Genomic DNA, 7,994 nt, shown 5'->3' with positions numbered 1-7,994 from the left:
AAAGTAGAATCCAAAAGTAAGTCATATTGAGACAAAATTATACACCATACTTGGGTACATTTTACTTTCCATTTTGAGGTGTGGATACTCTGTGTGTGTGTGTTTGTGTACTAAAGCACATAATCCAGGAGATGAATTTCAAAATTTCCATGTGATAGGTTTATTTTTAAATGAAATGGAATTTTGGATGTGAATTTTGGTTACTTTTCTCAACTCCCCAAGGCCTCTGGCTCATTCTTTCGGCCTATGCGAGTTTTCAGAGGGAAAGAATAAAAACATAATCTTAGAAATGTTCTCATCCCCAGGTGAACTCCTTTTACAGTCTTTTCACACAAGAGACTAGAATTTATTGACAATGTTAATAAAAGGGTGAGAAATTTCTTTACACTTAACCCAACCTCAGAGCTCATATCTGCTATGTCAACAGAATATACTCACACCTACAGCTTGGTTTCACAGAGCTACAGAGTCAGTGGAAATGCCAGGCTGAAGTTTTGGAGAACAAATCCGTATGAAATAATATCCCTGTGGCAAAATACAGAATAATGACTTGGGCCTTTGTGGATAAAATAGGCAAAAGCTGAATTTAAGTGTTCTTAATTGGATCTTTGAAGGTTAAGATAGAAACCTAGGGGGTGGCCTCTTGGCCAGGCCAGGTCTGAAGGGTGGAGTGGGAAGAGAAGTCTCTTCATTGGAGTATTATGTTCCCTGATATCTTATATTTCTAGCAGAAGAGGCTTTTTGTCATTTTGGGGCTATACTCTATGTTCTCTCTGGGGAAACACCCTACTCCATTTTCAGTCCAACCCTCCCACCTGGTTTGGGCAGGACTAGTTTCAGTTCTGTCATTTGCAACTAAAAGGGTACAGACAAATTCTGACTTTTGAGGTTTTGCAATCAGCCAACAGGGCTGCAATGGGGAACTAGCTGCTCCCACTCAAGCGCTTTGACTGGGCTTTAATAGAAATATTGCGCCCTCTGCTGGCAGAGGACTAGCATTGACCAGATCTCAAGGACGATGTGACAGAAAGCATTTTAGAGCCAGTCCTGGAGTCAAGGTCTTTCTCCTCCATATGCAAGCTGTTTTGCTTTCCTTAAGTAATGTTACTTCTATAAGTCTGCATTTTTGTATCTTAAAAATATTAATGTTAGAAACTACCTTTCAAGACTCTTTGATGAGTACGTAAATGGCCATGTGAAAAGTACTTAATCGTTGAAAGATGCTATTATAAGACAGTTTTGGCGAAGAAAGTCAGCCTGTTTATCAAGTTTTTTCATGGTTCTAAAATATGATATTCAATGTTATTGGTTCTCTGGAGCTGAGAAAACATACATACATTGTATCAACTGAAGAAACTATTGTTATAGAATGTAGAGTACTAATATTAGTAAAGTTCTTAGAAATTTTCAGGTGAGAAATGTATAACAAATCACATATGCCAAAAAGTCCCTTTATAAAATTTAATATACATTTCCAGTAGAAGTATTAGATAAAATAGACATTAATGGGTTTTCCTTTAACATGATTTCATATATGTATGAGAGACAGAGACACAGGAGAGAGGGAGGGAGAGAGAGACAGAGAGAGAGAAAAAGAGAATATTATAATGGAGTAATATTAGAATACTAGAAACATTCCCACTAAGGTAAGAAACAAGGTAAAAATGTCCGCCATCTCCATTACTATTTAACATCACATTGGATACATTAGTCAGTACACTAATTTAAAAATTGGGGCATAAGACTTGGAAAAGTAGTTAAACTCTCTCCATTTGCAGTTGATATGACAGCATATCTGGAAAACCCAATAGAATAAATGATGACACTAAATGAACAAAAGACCTCAGTAAGTTAGCAGGCTAAAAAATGAGTGTACAAAAATCACATGTGTGTGTGAGTGTAAATGTGTGTGTGTGTAAATGATAGCTAGTTAGAAGATAAAAGAAGAAAAAATTCAATTTGCAATAATGACAAAAATATAAAATACTTGAAAGTAAACTTAAGAGGTAATGTGTAAAATCCATACGAGGAAAAGTTTAAAACATTCCTAAAAGACAAATGGAAATATTTCTTGGTCTTGGATAAGATAACTTGACATCATGATGAAATAAATTATCTCTAATTTAATACCACCCTAATAAAATTGCAATATATAGTTTTCCTGGTACTACAGAAATTGATTCCAAAGTTCATGTGGATAAACAAACATATATGCTTAAATAGGAAAACCAGTAAAAAAGATCAGTGAAGAGAGAGAACCCTATTAAATATCAATGCACAATAAATCTTTTGTATAATTAAAACAGTGTGGTATGAATGGATAGACAGATCTGGAACATAATGGAAAGTTCAGAAATAGAACCAACCAAAAAGAAAATTTTCATATAAATAAGGTGGCATCTCAAATTACAGACAGACTTATTAATAAATGGTGTTAGGACAACTGAACAGTCATTTGAAAACAGATAGCTTTGGATCCTTAACATACATTATACTCCAGGAAAAACTCATATAGAAAGAATGAGCCACATAAGTACTTGAAGAAAACATAAGTGAATTTGTTTGTAATCTTGTGGTGGGAAAAATTTTAAACCATGTTCATCATCCAGATATAATAGCAGAAAAAAAGCAATAATTTTGACATCAATAAAAAGGACTGGTCGGACGTGGTTCCGGCATGTTGGGAGGCTGAGACAGGAGGATCTCTTGAGCCCAGAAGTTTGAGACCAGTCTGGGCAACAAGGGGAGGCTGTCTACACACACACACACACACACACACACACACACACACACACACACAATTATTTGGATATGGGGGTGCATCTCTGTAGTCTCAGTGAGCTGGAAAGCTGAGGTGGGAGGATCACTTGAGCCTAGGAGGTCAAAGCTGCAGGGAGCCATGATTGTACCACTGCACTTCAGTCTGAGCAAGACTCTAACTCTAAAAATATAAATAAAATAAAATGTAAAGAATCTTTGTTAAAAAAAAAAAAAGCACCACAAGCAAAGTCAAAAGACAAGTGACAAACTGGGAGTAATATAATTGCAACATATGTCATAGATAAAGAACTAAACTCCTCAATTTTCAAAACACTCAAAAATTGAGAAACACAAAGATTCATACACACCAAAACCCACCCGTGCCCTTAAACATATAAACCTCATGTTTATGGCAGAGAAATTCGAATTAAATTTACAATGAGGAAGTTCTCTCAACTTTAGTGTATGTTTGGAAAAGCTCATAATAAATTACTGAGAAAAAATTAATATATTTCTCATTTTCAGGTTGGCACACATTCAGAAGCTTGAAAACACATTTTTCTGTGATCAGCTGAGGGAAATTTCAATCTGAGCTGGGTATTAGATGATATGATTATTGGATGAAAGTTAAATTTCTTGGGTGTGATTATGGTTATGCAGGCATGTGTGCATTTCCTTAAGAAATACATGCTATGGCAGGGCACGGTGGCTCATGCCTATAATCACAGCATTTTGGGAGGCTGAGGCGGGCGGATTACGAAGTCAGGATATTGAGACCATCCTGGCCAATATGGTGAAACCCCGTCTCAACTAAAAATACAAAAATTAGCTGGGCGTGGTGGCATGTGCCTTAATCCCAGCTACTTGGGAGGCTGAGGCTGGAGAATCACTTTAACCATGGAGTTGGAGGATCACGCCACTGCCCTCCAGCCTGGTGACAGAGCGAGACTCCACCTCAAAAGAAAAAAAAAAAAGAAAGAAATACATGCTATGATATTTTGGGGCAAAATGTCATGAAGTATGCAAACCTACTTTCAAATACATCAGCTCAACAAAAGTGTGTGTGTGGTTTTTTATTTATCTCTCTTATTTCTTTTTTTTTTTTACTGTGTCAATAAAAGTTTATTCACAGACATTGAAATTTGAATTTCATGATTTTCATGTCATGAAATATATTTTTAATTTGTTTTCAACGATTTTTAAAATGTAAAAACCATTCGCAGGCCATATATCAGGCAGTGGGCAGGATTCAGCCCACAGGCCAGTTTGCCAACCCTATCTTAAGTGAAGATACCGACAAGACCAACCTTAACTTCTCCTAAAACCAAAATTTTCGAAGCAGACTATTAACAACAGCATGCCCCGCTCCAGATTCCCCAGAATTGTGAAGGAGGTGAGGCTGCTGGTACAGCAGGACAATGGTCTGGCATGGCCCCTCTGTTCTGAAACCCCTGGTCCCCAGCACAGGGGAGTGGGCCTTAGCTTTGCAGACAGCACTGTTTCCAGATCACTGTTAAAAGGAAAACAAAGCACTTATGAAAAATGTGAAGGATTCCAGCTTTTAATACACAAAAGGATTCTAAGTCCCCAGTGAAAACCCACACCAAAATCATCACCAGCGTGCACATCTGTTCCCTTGTTGAGATTTAATCACTGAAGAGCAGGTGGAAGCCGTCCTGAACGAATTACCCGATGTACCTAGTAGCCTCTTCCCAAATCAAGCAGTGAGCACCTCACTCATAAAGAGTGCACGCACCCAAAGGTTTTGCTTGATGTATTTTGAGACTAGTTTCACATGTTGCTGCTAAACGTTTCCAGGGAGTTGCAAAAGTTATGCACGACGTCTTCGATCACCTTCCTGTAAAACCGGGTTTCTAGCCGGACCCATGTCCTCACAGTTCCTGAATCAAGTTCACCGTCTGTGCAAGTGCCACCTGACAGCTCCCTGCGACACTGAAACGCGTTTGGGCACTTCCCACGTGGGAACCACTCGCCAGGGGCAGCTCCTGAGTACGAGGTGCAGTGCTGGGGCTGGGGCAGGCTGAAGCGTTCGTTCTAAGTTTCTTTTATTATTATTATTATTATTATTATTATAATACTTTAAGTTTTAGGGTACATGTGCACAATGTGCAGGTTAGTTACATATGTATACATGTGCCATGCTGGTGCGCTGCACCCACTAACTCGTTATCTAGCATTAGGTATATCTCCTAATGCTATCCCTCCCCCCTCCCCCCACCCCACAACAGGCCCCAGAGTGTGATGTTCCCCTTCCTGTGTCCATGTGTTCTCATTGTTCAATTCCCACCTATGAGTGAGAATATGCGGTGTTTGGTTTTTTGTTCTTGCGATAGTTTACTGAGAATGATGATTTCCAGTTTCATCCATGTCCCTACAAAGGACATGAACTCATCATTTTTTATGGCTGCATAGTATTCCATGGTGTATATGTGCCACATTTTCTTAATCCAGTCTATCATTGTTGGACATTTGGGTTGGTTCCAAGTCTTTGCTATTGTGAATAATGCTGCAGTAAACATACCTGTGCATGTGTCTTTATAGCAGCATGATTTATAATCCTTTGGGTATATACCCAGTAATGGGATGGCTGGGTCAAATGGTATTTCTGGTTCTAGATCCCTGAGGAATCGCCACACTGACTTCCACAATGGTTGAACTAGTTTACAGTCCCACCAACAGTGTAAAAGTGTTCCTATTTCTCCACATCCTCTCCAGCACCTGTTGTTTCCTGACATTTTTATGATTGCCATTCTAACTGGTGTGAGATGGTATCTCATTGTGGTTTTGATTTGCATTTCTCTGATGGCCAATGATGGTGAGCATTTTTTCATGTGTTTTTTGGCTGCATTAATGTCTTCTTTTGAGAAGTGTCTGCTCATATTCTTTGCCCACTTTTTGATGGGGTTGTTTGTTCTTTTCTTGTAAGTTCATTGTAGATTCTGGATATTACCCCTTTGTCAGATGAGTAGGTTGCGAAAATTTTCTCCCATGTTGTAGGTTGCCTGTTCACTCTGATGGTAGTTTCTTTTGCTGTGCAGAAGCTCTTTAGTTTAATTAGATCCCATTTGTCAATTTTGGCTTTTGTTGCCATTGCTTTTGGTGTTTTTAGACATGAAGTCCTTGCCCATGCCTATGTCCTGAATGGTAATGCCTAGGTTTTCTTCTAGGGTTTTTATGGTTTTAGGTCTAACGTTTAAGTCTTTATTCCATCTTGAATTGATTTTTGTATACGGTGTAAGGAAGGGATCCAGTTTCAGCTTTCTACATATGGCTAGCCAGTTTTCCCAGCACCATTTATTAAATAGGGAATCCTTTCCCCATTGCTTGTTTTTCTCAGGTTTGTCAAAGATCAGATAGTTGTAGATATGCAAAAATATGGAACACTAAGTTTCAACAGCCTCGTATGGCGAGCAGCTACTGCGGGGCAGCGCATCACCTGGACAGTGAGATGGTGGGAACAACAGGAAAGCGTCCACAGCGTCGGCGATAGATCCTCCTAGAGTTAGCGTGCCAGGCTCCAGAATAGCAGAAAACTGACAGCTGCCACCACTGCAGGTTCACACGCTGCCTTCAACGTGAAGGTAAAGTGCTTCCACTCCACCCGTCTGGCTTCCCTTCAACCAGAAAGGAGCACAGGCACCAGGCAAGAGCCTGTGCCCAGCGACACAGAATGTTCTAGAGCCCAGGAGACAGTCCCGTTCTCTGAGCTGAGCTGGTCGCACCTGATGTCATCTTTTCCTTTTTTTTTTTTTTGAGACGGAGTCTGGCTCTGTCGCCCAGGCTGGAGTGCAGTGGTGCAATCTCGGCTCACTGCAAGCTCCGCCTCCCGGGTTCATGCCATTCTCCTGCCTTAGCCTCCTGAGCAGCTGGGACTACAGGCGCCCGCCACCACGCCCGGCTAATTTTTTATATATATTTTTAGTAGAGATGGGGTTTAACCGTGTTAGTCAGGATGGTCTCAATGTCCTGACCTCGTGATCCACCCGCCTCGGCCTCCCAAAGTGCTGGGATTACAGGCGTGAGCCAAAATGCCCGGCCACCTTTTCCTTTTTGAAGCGAGATGCCAGGATGCAGGGGGAACAAGTGAAAACTACTTTTCCTGTTTCGAGGGTGTGGGGCACCACCAACAGCCAAGATCAGCAACCCCAGGCTGCCTCCCCCGGCCTTATCTTCTTGGCCTGCCCATTGGCCCAGGTGGGGGACTCAACTGCGCTGCTGCTTCTTCAGCTGCTGCTGCAGTCTCTCCTCTTTCTTCTTCAGGTAGAAGGTTATGTTGTCAAAGGTGGCCTTGTAGAGACTGCTAAAGCTGGGGTTCACGCAGGCAAAGCCTTCCAGCATGGCCCAGTTCCCACAAAGAACACTGGAGACTTTCTTTAACATGGCACTTTCAGGAACAGACTGCCACTGGCCACCCACAGGCCGGCAGAGCACCAGGGGAGGGGGGCTTCCAGGAAGTCCTGGAGCACCCACAGCCCCTGGGTTTCCTCAAAAGCTACATCCCACACTCGATGCTGGAATGACAGCTGCTGCCTGTACACCAGCTTCTGTCTACCGGTGTGAAACTGGAAGATGTAGCCCACAGCAATGCAGGTGCTCAGAAGCACCACCCGGTTCTCCTGGCACCAGAACGCAATCCTGGACGCGGCAAACCTCTGGGGGACCTGGAGGTCCGCGGGCTCTTGGAGACTGTGGAGGTGACAGCAGTGCAGTTGGCGGCCGCTTCTGTACTCCCAGAGCCTCAGGGTGCAGTCCCCGGAGGAGGATGGAAGCAGCTCAGGCTGAGTGGACAACATGGAGATGTAGTTCACAAACTCTGTGTGCCCGAGGCAGGAGGACTCAATGCTGCGTGGCATGGCGGCCCTGCTGACCTGGATCTTCTCGTCCCGGTCCGCAGCGAGGACGAAGTGGTCATCGGGATGCACAGCCACGTCTAATAGCATGGACAGAAAGGTGCCGCAGCTCCAGTCGGCCGCATCCGTGTGGCTCCAGCACCGAAGAGGAGACGTCTCCAGACTTGTCAGCCACCAAGACCTTCTCTTCGGAGGCTGTGAAGGTCAGGTCCGTACACCTCCCTGTCACGGTCCTGACACTCAGACATTGCCATGGTTTTGTACAGAAAAGAATCAGACACTTACTGTCATCGGTTAAAGCAAAACAGCTGCCAGACTTGGAGAAAGTGGACTGAGAATTGCACCGCTCCCCTGAACCAAGGG

General features: G+C 42.6%; 1 pseudogene; it reads right to left on the bottom strand.

Annotated features, from left to right (window-relative positions):
- Positions 1-6,917: 6,917 nt before the first annotated feature.
- LOC470390 (tRNA (guanine-N(7)-)-methyltransferase non-catalytic subunit WDR4-like) lies at positions 6,918-7,721 on the bottom strand (annotated as a pseudogene).
- Between the last annotated feature and the right edge of the window lie 273 nt (positions 7,722-7,994).

Source organism: Pan troglodytes, chromosome 12 (assembly GCF_028858775.2).
Source record: "Pan troglodytes isolate AG18354 chromosome 12, NHGRI_mPanTro3-v2.0_pri, whole genome shotgun sequence".
NCBI lineage: Eukaryota > Metazoa > Chordata > Mammalia > Primates > Hominidae > Pan > Pan troglodytes.
This window is presented reverse-complemented; position numbering and strand designations above follow the sequence as displayed.